General features: G+C 39.0%; 1 protein-coding gene and 1 pseudogene across 2 annotated transcripts in view; both read right to left on the reverse strand.

The window, feature by feature from the left end:
- XKR4 (XK related 4) overlaps positions 1 to 16308 on the reverse strand; it is a 433474-nt gene that overhangs the window by 136111 nt on the left and 281055 nt on the right. The gene's annotated exons all lie outside the window — the stretch shown is intronic.
- Positions 2859 to 4805, reverse strand: LOC118540918 (26S proteasome non-ATPase regulatory subunit 12 pseudogene; annotated as a pseudogene).

Here is a 16308-nt window from a genome sequence, read left to right on the forward strand (position 1 = left end):
GCCCTTCCCCCAACTCGTGCACATGCATGACCATCCACGCATGCAAGCTCTTTCTCTCTCTCTCTAAAAATAAATAAATAAATCTTAAATAAAATAAATTCCTCATGGTCAGGATCTGTGTTGTGTTCTGAATATTTGTGTTCCTGCTAAATCCATATGTTGAAAACCTAATGCTCTATGTGATGGTATTAGCTTAAGGTAGGGCCTTTGGGAGGTACTTAGGTCATGAGGGTGGAGCCCCCATGAATGGGATTATTGCCTTATAAGAAAGGCTCCAGAGAGCTCCCTAGGCTCTTCTATCATGTGAGAACACAGCCAGAATGGGCTGGCTATGAATCAGGAAGGGGACCCTCACCAGAGAATGTGACCATGCCTGTGCCTTGATCTTGAACTTCCAGCCTCTAGAACTGTGAGAAATAAGTTTCTGTTGTCTATAAGCTACCCATTCTGTGGTATTTTGTCACAGCAGACCAAAGGGACTAAGACAGTCTACTTTGTTTTAATCTTCACTGTGCCAGCAATGCATTATTCTGTATGCAGGACAGAAGATGCTCCAGGCGGTGACTAACTTGCTTGGGCAAAAGGGAATTACTCAGGTAGGCTCATGGGCACAATCTCAAGATTTGAGAAAGGATAGAAAATTCTAGTTCTTATTTATTTACTTGGGAAAAGGAGGTATCTACCTTTTATGGTTGGTGCATTAGGATAGCTCAATCTCTTTGAAAGGAATGTTTGTTTCTCATTACCAACCCAACTTCTATGCTTTGGATTTTTACCTGAAACTAGTAGCCAGCTTGAAGACTGCCAACCATGACTTCATTGCCAGGTGTAGGTGTTCTCTATAACTGGGCTGATTATTGCACATAGCCAAATGGGCCGAATTGCTCCAAGGTTTATATGCACCATAAAATAAGATGTTTTCTTAATATTTTACTAGGGAAAAATTCAAACAAAACCAAAGTGGAAAGACTAGTATAAGTGTCTACATATTCATCACATAGCTTCAACTATTCTTAATACTTTGCCACATTTGCTTCCTCTGTTACCCTCCCTTCCTTTCTTTTCTTTCTTCCTTAAGAAGTGTATTCTATTCATTTATCATTCCATCCTCACTTCCGAAAAAATCAAGATCAGTTATGCTTTAGAAAACCCATGTTTTAGAATTTTCTGCCTGATTCCTTGTAATGTTATTTACCTTGATTACAGTTTTGCTCTTTTCTGGAGAGGAGGTGTCAATGTGTTCTTCATATTGCATCATTTTACGAGACGCACAATGTCTGTTGTCCTGCTTTCCATGATGCTAAGACAGTCTGATCTCTACATTATGAAATTTCCCATCTTCATCAAATGACTTCATCCTTAATGATCTTTACTGAACCTATTTTCTTTGGTTTCAAAATGATGATTTTTCTTTTTTCTTTTTTTTTTAAAGGATTTTCTTTACTTATTTGCCAGAGAGAGATAGAGAGAGACGAGAGAGAGAGAGAGCACAAGCAGGAGGAGTGGCAGGCTCCCCGCTGAGCAAGGAGCCTGATGCGAGATTATCCTAGGACCCTGGTATCATGACCTGAGCTGAAGGCAGATGCTTAACCAACTGAGCCACCCAGGCGTCCCTCAAAATGATGATTTTTCTAATTCTATCATTCTTTTCAGATTTATTAACTGAGATTCTTTTCGAACAAAACTTTTCCTTTATCAGTTGGGGCCACTTGATTACCCTGAAATGCAATTCTTACAGGAAAGGCAAGATAAACACTCAATTCTTTATTTTTTATTGCCAACTTTTGGTGTAAGAAGTTGGCGTCCTAGTTATTTACCAGGTGTTTAATATGGTTTTTCTCTCCTTTGGGCCTCTTCTCTTTTATTTGTGACTATCAATTCAAACATTTAAAAATATATGTTAATGCATTTCAATTACATTCATTATTATTTTAATTAAAATTGTCTTATCTTTTGTCAATGGAAGCCCCTTCATGTTGGATTCGGTTTCCATTTAATATGACCTGAGATTCCTTGGTAACTTCTTTCCCTTCTGGAACAACAGGATACTCCAGGCTCATCTTGCATATTTCCACCTGGACTGGAATTGGCCATCTCTCCAAGGAATTCCTTTCGGTAAGAAATGATATTTAGACTTGACAGTCAGGGCTTTTGGTATGTTAACTGCACTTGGGTTTTTATTTATCTTATTCTTTTTTAGAGAACATATATGTGAAGCAGACATTTTTGAAAGAAGTCATGAGCTCATACTGATCTGTCAAGTAACATGCTTTTTACTTACCTTCTTTCATTTTATATTTATAACTCTTTTCTTTTACACTTGATAGTCTTGCTTCTTGATAGCATTAATGTAATTATGTTTTCATCATTCTGCACCCTCTATAAGATAGTTTCAAAAGGACTGGTAATAATAGGACAACTACAGATTTGACTATTAATGTTTCAGATTTCTTTGCAGTTCTACTTTTCTGTAGACTATGTTCCAGTAAGTGTAGCCAAAATACTGTTTTAAAGACATTTGAAATAAATCTTTTCTTTGTAGTTGTTATTAACTTGGTCTATGGATAGATTCATTCATATACTTATTTTTATTTTTTTAGGTATTTTTATGTTATTTTACGCTATATTATTTTCAAAGTCAAATCTCTATCACAAAGTACATGTACAAATCACACATACTTTTCAAATTTTATAGTTTCTAACAATATATCCTGGAAATTGCTCCAATTAGAACATAGTTTAATTTTTCCTCTTTTATTTTTTATCTTATTTTATTTTTTTAGCTTTACAACAGAATTCCTTTTATTTAAAAAATACTTAAATCACTATCCCACAGAATGTTCAGAAACACAGGTAACTATAGAAAGTCAATGTGCATATACTGCTTTTATTATTATAATTATGGTTGTTAGCTGAATGAGAACAAATAATAGCTAAAAAGTTTTCAAATGATAGAAAAACACATTTGGGTAAGTTATGACACAATTTTTTGAGTACGTAGACAATAGAAATGTATTTTTTTTTCACCAATTGCAAATGCAAAGTTAACGATAAAATCAGGGAGCTGAAAGGTCGAAAGGGGCCTTAAACATATTCACTATCTTTTAAATTTTAGACAAAGGAGCTGAGAATGTAGAAAAAAAAAAAAAACCAACATTTACACCGTAACAGTCTTTTTTTTTTTTTTATGACTTCCAATTTTAACTCTTTTCTAAAATCACTAGGGGCGTTGAGACCCTTATTGTAGATCATGTATCATCTCCTCTTCGGCTATGAGGTGTGTAGTTTTGTTAACTAGAGACATCAGTGAGTTCAGTTTCTGAGACCAGTCATTTAATAAATTATTTGGATCCTTGGGTCTCTGGAAGTCGATAATTCCTGCCAACCTGTCTACTTTAGCAAAGATGGTCTTGTTAACTACTAGATTAGAAAGAAAATCTTCTGACTCATCAACAGACAGATTGAGAAGCTGAGCCATCCTCTTCATTGTTATCCTCGTGTAATACTTGGCTAATATTATGTCCAACAACTCTGTTCTTCAAGTCTTTCCACCTTCTTTCACCCTCCTCTGTAGAACCAAAAACATCAGTTGCCGGACTCTCAAGAGACACTTTTCTTTTTTTTTGTTTTGTTTTGTTTTGTTTTTTTCAAGAGACCCATTTCTTATGGAATATTCCATAGTCTTCAACAAGTGTGGACCAACGCATCAGCTCCATTGTGGTAAAAAGCTTTAAAAGATCCTTGTATTTAGGAATTTCTTCTAACTTCTTGTCACCACTTATCCGGTGAACCAAATCTGACTATTCATTGTCAAAAGGAGCCAAAATCACATAGAGGATAAACTTTTCAGAGCCTGTCGCCACTTTTCACTTTCTGCCTGTATAGAGGGAGTACCATATATTGCTCTGTAATGCTTACAAATAGACAAGATCCCTCATGTTGATCCAGCTGAATCATTAAGTTATAATATTTCAATTTTAATTTCTCTGTATTTTCTTCCTGGTAAAACTTGGTGTTAATTTTCTTGCTGATGATTTGTGTACAAATGTAATCCTTCACAGCTAGGCAGAGCCTCATTTGCTCCAAGATAAACTCCACTCTCTCCTTCTTTTCCATTGACCGGTTGGTTTCCACCTGTAACTCCTGTAAAATGGAGGTGGCCTCTTTCACATCACCGTTTTGCTCTTTTATAGTCGCTAATGTTTCAGTCAGTCAAGCACGCTCAATTTCAACATAAATCTTTCCTTCTGTAACCAGTCGTAGAGTATCAATTAATTGAAGTTTGACTGGAAGGTCTGTGATTTCCTCAACGTAAGTACAGCACTGTTGAACCATTTTTGCAACAGCTTGTTTTAACTGACTCCGTCTTTTTGACAAAAGAATAATATTTTCATTAAGTATATCACATTCTTTAGCCTCATAGCACATCTTTACTACTGCAACTAAGATGCGGGATATAGACACCATATCAGAAGCAGTGTGGGTCTGTTTCTATAAAGAGAGAAGGGTTTCAATGACTTCTTGAAGTCTTCCTTCCTTCGCCAACTTCTCGCACTCGGGCAGTCGCTGATCCACTACAGCGCTGTAGTCCACCTCCATCTTGACGATGCGCCCATCAGCCCGCTCCGAGCCACGGTCCACCATGGTCCCTGCCTGAACGTCCCTTGATATCTCCCTGCTTCGGCCCTTCCTCTTTTATTTTTAAAGCTGAATTATGCTCCATCGTGTAGCTATATCCTAATATATTCAACCAGTCCCTTACTGATGGACATTGGGCTGATTCTAATATTTGTTACTATAAGTAAATGTATAATGAATAAGTTTCCTAAATATTGCTTCATATTTTGGAGGTGCCTCTTCAGGGTAGATTCCAGGAAATGGGGTTTCTGGGTCAAGGAAAAAATGCAAGGACAAATTTGTTGGATATTAAGTCCCACCCTATAGAGTTTTTCACCTACCATCCACGCCTGAGGGCTCCTGTTTCTCCACAGCCTCCCCAACAAAGAATGTCATCAAACATTTAGATTTTTGTCAATGTTCTAGGAAAGAAATGCTACGTCAGTGTGCTTTCTCTTATTGTAAGGGAGGCAAACCATTTTTTCATGTTCATATGCCAACAAAGAATGTGGTCAACTTTGGGGTTTTTTAGAATAAAGCACCAAATCAAACTTACCATGTAACCTGCCAATTTGAAAACTTCAATTTATTTTTAGGTTTAAAAACTTGGTAGCAAGAAAAGGAAAAGATGAGAATGAATTCCAAGTTCCTTTTTTCTATAATTATATTGGGGGTGTTCCCTCAGATAATTAAATCTCTCAGTATACCTGGCAATGCACAAGGAAGAAACTCATTGTCGTGGTCACCACAATGCCCTAGGGAAGCAGCCAGCAGCTCCAGATGGCTTAGGGCCAAAATTTGGGGTATGCAGAACAGCAGCAGGTAGAAAACAAAACAAACATTTTGCAAATCAATACATGAGAAAGTGATTCAAACACTAAGCCCTGGTGCACAGCTCTGAGCTTTAGTGAAACAGGATTCTAGTCCCCATCCGCACAGTCTAAACTGATTCCAATACGGATTCTAATGGAAAGAGAAAGTTCCAAAGACTCCATTTTATAGATGTTTACAACATCAGGATCTCTGTGTTAGAAGAAAAATATCATTTGGTGTGAACTGTAACATGTTGAAGGAACAAAAATGCAGTGCTTCCTTTGTGAAGAATCCTTGTCAGAAACCTCTAATGGAAGAGCAAATGATTGAGGGAAAAGATTAATTTCTTTTTGATATTAAAATTATATTTATTATCAAGGCTTTAGATGACTAATCATAAACTTTAGATTGAAATTGACAAATGATATCCTAACCTAACTCCTTCAGTTTTTTGGTGTGATTCACAAAAACATCACTAGAAACCTAAGGCCAAGAAGTTAACCAGAGGAAGAAAGAGATTTTCTTTTTGTTTTTAAATATACCTCTGCCAGAAGCCTCCACACGCTCACAAATGAGTTGTTAAATTTATCTCTTGACTTACAGGCAACCTTACTGGAAATTGAGATAACCACAGGCCAGTTTCCATTTGTCAAAATTTGGTTCTTTCCCTTAGCGTTTTTCCCTGGGATCAAGGGTCACTTCAATGGCCTTGTACAACTTGCACATAACAATTAGAACATAGAAACCAGCCCTTGGCAGGGACTTTGACTGTGAGCCTTGTGTCAGACAGAGGCTAAGAGAAATATTAAATGTATGGGCTCTAGCAGGCATTAGGAACCCGAGGACACATTTCCAAGTGACTGGAAAATGCAATAACCAAGCAGAGATGAGAGTGGGTTGCCAGGGACTTAAAAATAGGCTTACAACCTCACTTTATTTCCACAGATATTTAATAAGCACCGGGACTAGAAGAGCCTGGCAAAGTAGAGGCACTCAGTAAATATTTGTTAAATGAGTAAATGGCTGTGAAATCCTGGAGTAGACTTTACAGGAGATGAAATCTAGCTCTGACTTTATTTTTCTCACATGTGTGCCATATTCATGTGCCTTCTTTATTAATTGCCAGTTGACTTATTTCACCTTTCCTTGAAATTTCATATTAAAATGCACTTCTTCCAATACATTTTCCGATGGATTCCATGAAACAGACAGTATCCATTAGCCACTATGTAGTCTTCATCTTATATTGCTCTTTATTTTAAAGAGTCAATTTTATAATAATCTAGGGTCTTCTAAACATATAAGTTCTGGTTGTTTACTGGTGACTTGGAAAGATGCACCAACACAAGAAATCATTTTCCATCGGTATGGAGATGGTAGTATTAGTTTGCTGGGGCTGCCATAACAATGTACCATAAACTGAGTAGCTTAAACAACAGAAATTATTGCTTCTCAGTTTTGGAAGTTACAAATTGGAAATTAAGATGTTTTCAAGGTCACATTTCCTCTGAGCTACCAGGGAAGGTTCTGTTCCAGCCCTCTCTCCTAGCTTCTGGTAGTTCCTTGGCTTGTGGCAGGATAATTTCAACCTTCATGTGATGTTCTCCCTGTGTGTGTGTCTGGTCCAAGTTTCCTCTTTTTAAAAAGTAGACCAGTCACATCAGTATGGGGCCCACCCTACTGACCTCATCTGAACTGATTACATCTGCAACAATCCCATTTTTTCAACCAAGTTCACTGTCTGAGGTACAGGGGGTGGTTAGAACATTAATCTACATATTTTTGGCTGTCACAAGTCAACTCGTAACAGAGATCTTAGTGGCGAGATCCTCAATGGAAATTAATGAATTGCTATTAAATGCATGAGTACAATCTTAGGCTGATAGAGCTTAATGTGGGATTTATAGAACCCATTATCCTCTCTCATCATCTTGTAAGGTGGACATGGCTGAGGAAGCCTGTCAATATGGGAAATTTAAGAGTTAAAAATTGTTCTTTTTTTTCTTATTTCAGAAGAAGGCTTTTGAGATTGTGCCAATAAGAATAAAAGCTGTATCTTGGCCTAAAGAAAATTATCTTATTGGGATGCCAGAACACATGATTAGAGTTTATGAAGCAACATATTGGTTAAGTGATACTCTTCTGATCTGACAGTAAAAAGGATAGATGTTTAGATTGCCATGATTATAAAAATTTAAAGGTAAGGAGCTATTGACCTCCTAGATGACAAGCTTCAGAGCTGGATAGACCCTCTCTAGTAAAACCACCTTTTAACTGCTAAAAATTATTAAACAAGACAAAACAAACAAGAAAACCTCTTAAAGTCTCTGAAAATTGTTTGGAGGGACTGTATCAAATGGAAAAGCATCTATTTAAGAAAATCTACTAAATCTCTGTAAGAACAGCACGGCACTGTGTTATTGAACCATGAGCTGCTCACATTCATTCCTGCCTTCCCCCAGCTCGGTGTGGCAGAAGCTCTATTCTGGGTGGTATGGCTAAGAAGAGGGGGCTCCCTCTCCTTCTGCCTTGCAGTCTAGATGTAGAGTTTTGCCACAGAAGGGGCATGTTACTGGCATCCGTCATCACCCCAGCTTCCAGCTTTGTACTGCAGAAGCTCTAGTCCATGTGGATACAGCCAAGAGGACAGGGCTCCCTTCCCCCACTGGCTCCACACCTGTAGAGTCAAAGCTCTAATCCAGACAGAGCTGGCTGAGAATGCTGGGCTCTGGGCTCTCTCCCCTCCCCAGGCTCACTCATAGGCCAGAAGATCCATGCTGGGAGGGACAAGCTGAGAAGACAAGGTACCACCCCTACCCAGAGCCCCAGTAATACCACCAGGGTAGCCTTCTGAGAGAAGTGGGTTGCTGATGCCAGCCCCAGCTTTGGTACAAAGGCAATATGGCTCTCCTGGGGGGTGGGGGGCAGGTATGAAGAGCAGAAAACTCCAGTGTGTCTGTGTAAAGGGGACTGACTTTACCAGGAACATAACATCAGGAAGTTCTTGCCTAAGGGCATTGTCAAAAATAGTGGAGATCTTGGTGGTGAGCAGTTGAGAAGGGGAGCCATGGTACTTATAGCAAGAGTGAAATAGTAGGTCAGCTAGAAGTTAAACAGAGAGGACCAAGGAAATAGACTGCTGAGAAGAGCCCTCTTGTGTTGGCAGTGCCCTGCCCCTAAAAACAGGGTACAACTGAATAGGATCAGATATGGGGCAATCTATGCCACAGAGTATGGTCAAAAACAATAGAGTGCTCTGCTAGTAATTAGTGGAGGCTAACGGCCAGTCTTGATACCAAGAGGGGCAGACCAGCCAGAAGCCTAATGGGGAGATCAGAAAAAGAGACCCAGAAAACCCCACTAAAGCCACTCTGAATTTGCCAAATTAAGACCAAGATTTGAAGTCTCTGACCTGACATGGTACTTTATGCAGTATATAGTGCTGGCAATAAGATATTTGCTATGTGGTATATGTTAGATCTGAATTTTTTTGGAGGGAGGAACTAGGATATACAATATATGTTATAATGAAATTTCTTCCTAGGAAAGAATTGAAAACCAAATGTGTTAGAAGAAAGAACCCTATCGATTCAAAATGAGGTGCATTAATTCCAATGGCTTGTGCTTGCACATCCCATTGTGAAATACAGGGATCCAGATCTTTTCCCATTTACCCAGTTGTATACCTGTTTCTTCTTTGCTACTATATACCCCCTTGATATATTAAAACCAAATTGCTATAGAGGCAATAGGAGTGGAGTTACCTTCACTTTCATTTCCGTCAGTCATGGGTAAGACTTCAGCAACACAAGAAATTTCTTATTGAATCAGCAATTAGAAAAGAGCGAACACATTGAGAAGATGTCAATCTGCTTGGCCAATATTTGAATAAGTGCCTTTTCGGTTCAGCTATATCCAGACCATTAGATGGGATTTTTCGAAAAAGACTTTAATCAGTGCTTTGTGAGGTGTGCTAATTGGCTTCTGGAGACAAGCAGCCGCGATGAAAGATCAGGGCCAGAACTCCCTTTGCAGGGACAGTCAGGCTTCCTGCATCCAGTGTGAAGGTCACGCCTGGCATGGGACTCTCTGGGGCAGGCTCAGCGGATGCCCTACAGACTCTCAAGGAACGGTGATGCAATATGTTCCCTGATCCTTGTTGGGGGTCCCTAAGGATTGGAGTTACTAAATTTGTCATCAGGAATGTTTCGGCTCACGTTGGCGATTATTTGCTCTTCCCTAGTCCTATAAAAAGGATAAGCATTTTGATGTCTTGACATTTCATTAAGCATAGGTATATTCTATTTCAGACAGTAGCCTCTCTGTTTTCAGAATCTCTATAAATAGGCTTTGAACAAAATGACTTAGAAAGAATTTTTGAATATGGTACCTATGGAATATCCAAGCAATTAATAGAAAAAAATAAAAGCAGCACACAGAATTTGAAGGTATAAAATACACTTTTGTTCCTATCACATTTGCTACCAGTTCTTTTGGGATTCTTTTTGTTGGTACAATAAACTGTCTCTCCTCTTGGCTCTCTCCAATGGGTTAAGCACAATATGTGCATGAATGGCGTTAAGTACTCTCAAAAGGTTGACTAAAGAGGGGCGCCTGGGTGGCTTAGTCGTTAAGCGTCTGCCTTCAGCTCAGGTCATGATCCCAGGGTTCTGGGATCGAGCCCCACATCGGGCTCCCTGCTCAGTGGGAAGCCTGCTTCTCCCTCTCCTGCTCCCCCTGCTTGTGTTCCCCTGTCTCGCTGTGTCTCCCTCTGTCAAATAAATAAATAAATAAAAATCTTTAAAAAAAAAGTTGACTAAAGATGAGCCCATTTTTAATTTTTTAAATTTAAATTTTATTTTTATTTATTTATTTTTAAAGATTGTATTTATTTATTTGAGAGAGAGAATGAGATAGAGAGAGAGCATGAGAGGGGAGAGGGCCAGAGGGAGAAGCAGACTTCCCTGCTGAGCAGGGAACCCAATGCAGGACTCAATCACAGGACTCCAGGATCATGACCTGAGCCGAAGTCAGTCGCTTAACCAACTGAGCCACCCAGGCGCCCAAGATGAGCCCATTTTTTAAACAAATATGTAGCAAAATATACACATGAAAGCTAGAATTATTTATTTTTCAAAGCAATTTGCTGAGATCACCCTTCTGTCTCCTCTCTTCTGTGATATTATTTTCCTTAGCATTCTCTGGAATTGTCTTATTTCATTCACTTCTTAGCAAATATTATTGAGTACTCATCATGTCCTAGGCACTCTGTAGAAGCTACAGAGATACAAAGACTACCAAAGCATGAGTCTTGACTCCAAGAAACATAGAGCTTAGTGAGGAAGAGAAAAATAAGTTATATGCCAGTGGATGTGTGTTCTACTCATGGTCAGGTAACATCTGAACAAACTCTTAAAGGAAAAGATTTTGCCAGACTAAAATGGAAAGGGGTCAGGGTTGAGGCCTCATGAACAGTAAGTGAATATCTACATAGGCTGGAATACTAAAGCCTGTTAGTTGACCTTCAGGTAGGCTGTGTTTCTCAAGTAGGGTATAACTGGAAATGCAGAAAGACTTGGCCAGCCAGCAAGCAGAGCTTCCGACAGAATAGCCTTCATTCAATAATGCCCATCTCTTTCTTTGCAACCACAATTTTTGTTGACCCTAGAGCACATTGCAAATTTGAAGCATTCTTATTTATCAGATTTAATTCTGTATTTTTTATATATTCCCCAGATCACCCCTACTCTCAAAGAAAAAATATATATTATTTGTTATATTAAAGATACTCAGAAGAATTGTCACCAGGCATGATGGCAACTCTTAAAGAGGAGTCCCTGTTGTCCTTTTAGCTATGACAGTAACTCACTAAGCTCACCCATGGAATCTGTTTTGGAGGTAACAAAAATCATTTGAAATTTATATGTTGGTGTACTTGCTGGAGAATCAGACTTATTACCTTATAAACTTGTTCCATGTGGGCTGATAGATTCTTCCAGAGGCACCGTATTCACTCCCTGCTATTGGCTTCGAAGGGTGTTCTTGACAGCATGTATTTATTGTCATTATGCCTAACTCGCTGTTTACTAATTTGTAGGTAAATGTCTCTGAAGTGTTGTGTCACCTCACTGTTTTCAGGGATCTTTCTCCTTCTGGCAGGATAAACTTAACTCCTTTGCTCATCCTAGCCAGTGGTTCAGTTACACAAATAAAACAAAAAACACTGAGTCCTCACCTGGATTTGCCACTTCTCATCCTGTCTTTGGGCTATTATATTCTCCCTTGGTAAAAATACGTCAGCAGCTCCAATGGTAAGTTACAAGGCTACTATTTCTAGAACTTTTTTTTCTGCCCCTGCAGCCATTCTCACTGTAACCATGATCTGACAAGTTGAACACAGCCAACAACAACAACAAAAAATATGAAATACCTAACACACTTGATATCTTACAATTTTTTCCCAATGTACACTCACTTTACCTCCAGAAAAGTGAAGTATTTTCCTGGAATGGTTTTGCTTGTGCCTTTTTCTGCCTGCAAGGAAGACTTGACTCCAACCTGCTCCTCCAAACTTTTCCCACAACTTCTGATCATCAACCCACTTGTCACCACTGGGCACATAAAACAATTTGCTATTCCTGAAACATGCCCTTGTGTCCCATCTTTGACACATGCTATTTCTTCCTCTTGAAAAGCACTGCCCTCCAGGATTACACTTGCTGCAGTCAGATTCTGAAGATCCAAGAATGATGAGCTAATACCAAAGACGATTTGCTAGGGAGACTTGTGAATTAGGGCTAGAATTCTCGATTGAGTCCCCTCCTCACTAATTATTTATTAAAATGCAAGAGAACGTGAGATGATTTATGGGTAAATATGGCTGGTGGTATAGTGGAGTGGGTCCATGGGTTGACTCTGCAGCCAGATGGCCTAAATTTGAATCCTGATTCTGCCCTTTTTCCTTCATGAGCCCTTAGATGGGTTATTTTTCCTTTCAAGTGACATTGGGATAATAAAGTACCTACTCAATCTTCTCACACTCAGGTGTAAAATTGTGATAACATTAGATTAAAGGAAATTCATATGTTAACAATTAGAACAATTGTTCTAATTATTAGGAAGATAGGAGTCATTTCCGAAATGTTAACTATTTAATACTTACCATCGTAGCAAATGCCAAATTACCAATTCACCTAAAATATAAATTAGTCGGGCCAGAAAATAAAAACCCAAACCCCAAATTTTTGCTCTTTCAAAGCCTAAGCTGAGAGTGTCTCAGTGGCTCCCTTTACTCTGATTAAGTGACTTACTCTCCTTCTCCTTCCCTCTTCAGGCACTTAAACAGTTCCTGTGGCTCTTTGCTGTGTGCACTGAGGATCAAAAAAGGTGCCTGGGACTTCAAGTATATGAACAGAACTCTCTGTAGGTGAGAGTTTGATGAGGTAGGGCAAAGGCTGGGTGAGAGTCTGTTTGGTTTGGAGCATCGACACATTCATTTACTCACCCCACCCGTGCCCTGGTCTGTGGTGTGTGCATCCACACATCTCTCTCCCCACAACTCAGACTCCCCACTGGAATATTTTGCAAATTAATGAGACCCACTGCCTAAAATCCTGAGTGATAAAGAGAGATGCTAAAAAATAGCCTGTGGTAATAAGTGAAACCTCCCTCCAGAATACAAGCTCATAAAGTTCGGTATGAGTTGGGCACTCAGCCAACCTTCTGTAACAAAACAATCTTTTACAAATGAATTTTCCACCTTTAGGATGCTGTAAGTGTCAATGGAATCAATACCTAATTGAAACCTTCCAGAATCAAAGTTTTGACCTTCCAAATGCCCTCCCTCTCTCCTTCCTTTAATGGCTCCTCTGCAGTACTCTTAGCAACATTAAGAATCACCTGATTACCTTTATTGCTATAAACTCTAAAACAAACCACCTCAGCCATATCAGCCAAAATATATCACCCCTCAATAACTCCGTATCATATTTTATTCTGCTTCTCAAAACCTAGTAGCTGGCATTTTTATTCTTTGGAATATATATTCACAACTCCTTTTAAAAAGTGGTTATCTGAAAATAAATGCTACCACTTTGTGTAATAGTGTCATGTTCAAAGTGATCTTGTTCCAGGTCAATGACCACATCCATTCATTACGGCATATTCCTGTTGGAATAGAGTTAAATACATGGCATACTTTGAGTTCTTCTGCTAAAATTTCAAACCTCAGCAGCAGGCAAATAATAATTGCTGTTCTTGGCCATTTAGGATGAGAAAAGTGGGCAAAGGTATCTCCAAGTATAATGTTACAAAAATTTAAAGAATAACTCTTTCTTTAATAGTAGTCTTCAGAATTTGCATAATATTTAAATGTTTTTGAGGAGTTTATCATAAAATCATAACATAACTGGAAGATAAGATACTGGTGTCTTTCTGACTCTGACTTGACTTTTCCTCTTATTCCTGCTGTTTAACCTTCTGGATCTCAGCTTCCTACTTGGAAAATGGGAATAAGAATACAGATTTTTTTTTAAAGATTTTATTTATTTATTTGACAGAGAGAGACACAGCAAGAGAGGGAACACAAGCAGGGGGAGTGGGAGAGGGAGAAGCAGGCTTTCCGCCAAGTGGAGAGCCTGACGCGGGGCTCGATCCCAGGACCCTAGGATCATGACCTGAGCCGAAGGCAGACGCTTAACGACTGAGCCACCCAGGCACCCAAGAATACAGATTTTAACTGTGGAAAGAGGAAGAGACATGATAGAGGTAGAAACACTTTGATGAAAAGATGTCATATAAATGTTTATCACTGGAACATCTACTTAATTTGGAAATCTATTAAATATCCACAAGGAAATCATATTTAGAAATTAAGACATCTTATTATTGATTCTGAATTATTTTCTTTTGCCTTAGCAACAAAAATAAAATATTTCTCAGTTAAGGAGAAGATGCAAAGGAAAACAATTTGGAATCAGCAATAAATAACAAAATAAGAAAGCTGAAATCTGAAATATATCATATTCAGAGTAATTTTAACTTTTTTCCTCTTAAAAAGAAAATAATCACCTTTTCTCAACTTGTCTAATAAATTTGGATTTTCTCATATCTGGCTTCATTGTTAACTATATGTACTACATGCATTTGATGTTCAGTACATCAGATCATTTAATTTATTTTTAGATATGAAATGATTTTAAAGGATAATTGCTACGTTCATATAAGATCCACCAAAAAAGATGGACAGAGTATCCATAAAACATTTTCTGATGGAAATAAGCATGATTTGTACTTATGTTGAATTTTAGATTTAGAGATGGTGTAGTTTGAGTCTTTCATTGGATGCATTAATCACCTCCATCTGTAGTAGTTTGTGGAGGACCTGCTATGTGAATAACTGGTCGGCACTAAGCCCAGAGCTGCTGCTAATGATAGCAAAGATGCATCATGAAATCAAGAGAGGGAAGTCCTGGTAGCACATGGGTGGTGGTCAGAGACCAGAGCTCTTCTTTTGCTGACTTCGTGGACCAACTTCAGTTTCTCTGTGTGTATGTGGGTTTAAACCCCACCCAATAACCCACAAGAAATCACTGAGTAGTTCCTTGAAAAAATTGCAAACACCACAAATAAGTGGGAATGAATGAAATGAGAAAAATACAGCCCCTGAAAGTTCACATAAATTGTACATTTCTGTTACTGCCTGGATGTTTGCCTAAGTGGAAGAAGGCCCCCGCACTCAGATTTAATTTCCTGAGGCTTTCCTTTCTCTTTCAACATTTAGAAGGAACTTGCCTTTTCTTTTTTTTTTAAAAGATTTTATTTATTTATTTGACAGAGAGAGACACAGTGAGAGAAGGAACACAAGCAGGGGGAGTGGGAGAGGGAGAAGCAGGCTTCCCACTGAGCAGGGAGCCCGATGCGGGGCTCGATCCCAGGACCCTGGGATCATGACCTGAGCTGAAGGCAGACGCTTAACTGACTGAGCCACCCAGGTGCCCGAAGGAACTTGCCTTTTCTTGATAATTTTATTATAGGAATGGTTTGTATTCTTTTACATGTTATCACAGACATTGTGCAAGCTTTTCTTAATCAATCTTATGCTAAACTCTTATTGAAGGGGGTCGAGGTAAGGAAAGTGGCAAAATCACCTTCAAGTAGCCTCTTGATGATGCCAGTCTTTGGATTTTGCTTCCCAAGATGCCACAACACATTTGGTGTCTAGCACTGCCTCCTTAATATAAGTGTGTGCTTAAATTTGATTATTCCTCAAGGATGCCTGGACATATTTGAGAGAACAGGATGCTGCCCAATTCCCTCAGCCAGGCTCTCATCGTAACCAACAGAGCAGGAAGGCAGCAGGCAATTCTTCTGAAGATAGAAGCTTTCTCTTTGAAGCATGATTGTGTATTTAATTATGTGAGAACAGTAAGAGGAAGCATATGAAATTTTTTTGAGGCAAAATTAAGTGCCAGGTCTTGAGCTCAGTGCTTTACATGTGTGATGCCATATTTCATGTTCACAATGTTCATTGTGACACTTGAGGTAGGTCCCTATTTCAGAGTGAATAAATGGAGCCTCTGAGAGGTTAAGACATTTGCCCCAATTTTCAGAAGTCGATATTCAACCTCAGAACCCAGGTGATGGGTTCTTCCATAGCCTCTCATGGGGTCCTGCCTGAGGAACCACCACAGGATGTTTGGGCAGCACCGTTCTCAGGATGGAGGGTAAGGGGCTGGTCAGGACTAACAAGAATGCATTTTGGCTCAGTTGACACTGGAGCCTGAAACAAAACCAGAAGTGGAAGGCAGCAGCCCAAATCTATCTATTCTCATTTGACACACACATATCCAAATGAGTATGAGTGAATACCAGTGCCTG

This window comes from Halichoerus grypus, chromosome 5 (genome assembly GCF_964656455.1).
Source record: "Halichoerus grypus chromosome 5, mHalGry1.hap1.1, whole genome shotgun sequence".
Lineage (NCBI taxonomy): Eukaryota > Metazoa > Chordata > Mammalia > Carnivora > Phocidae > Halichoerus > Halichoerus grypus.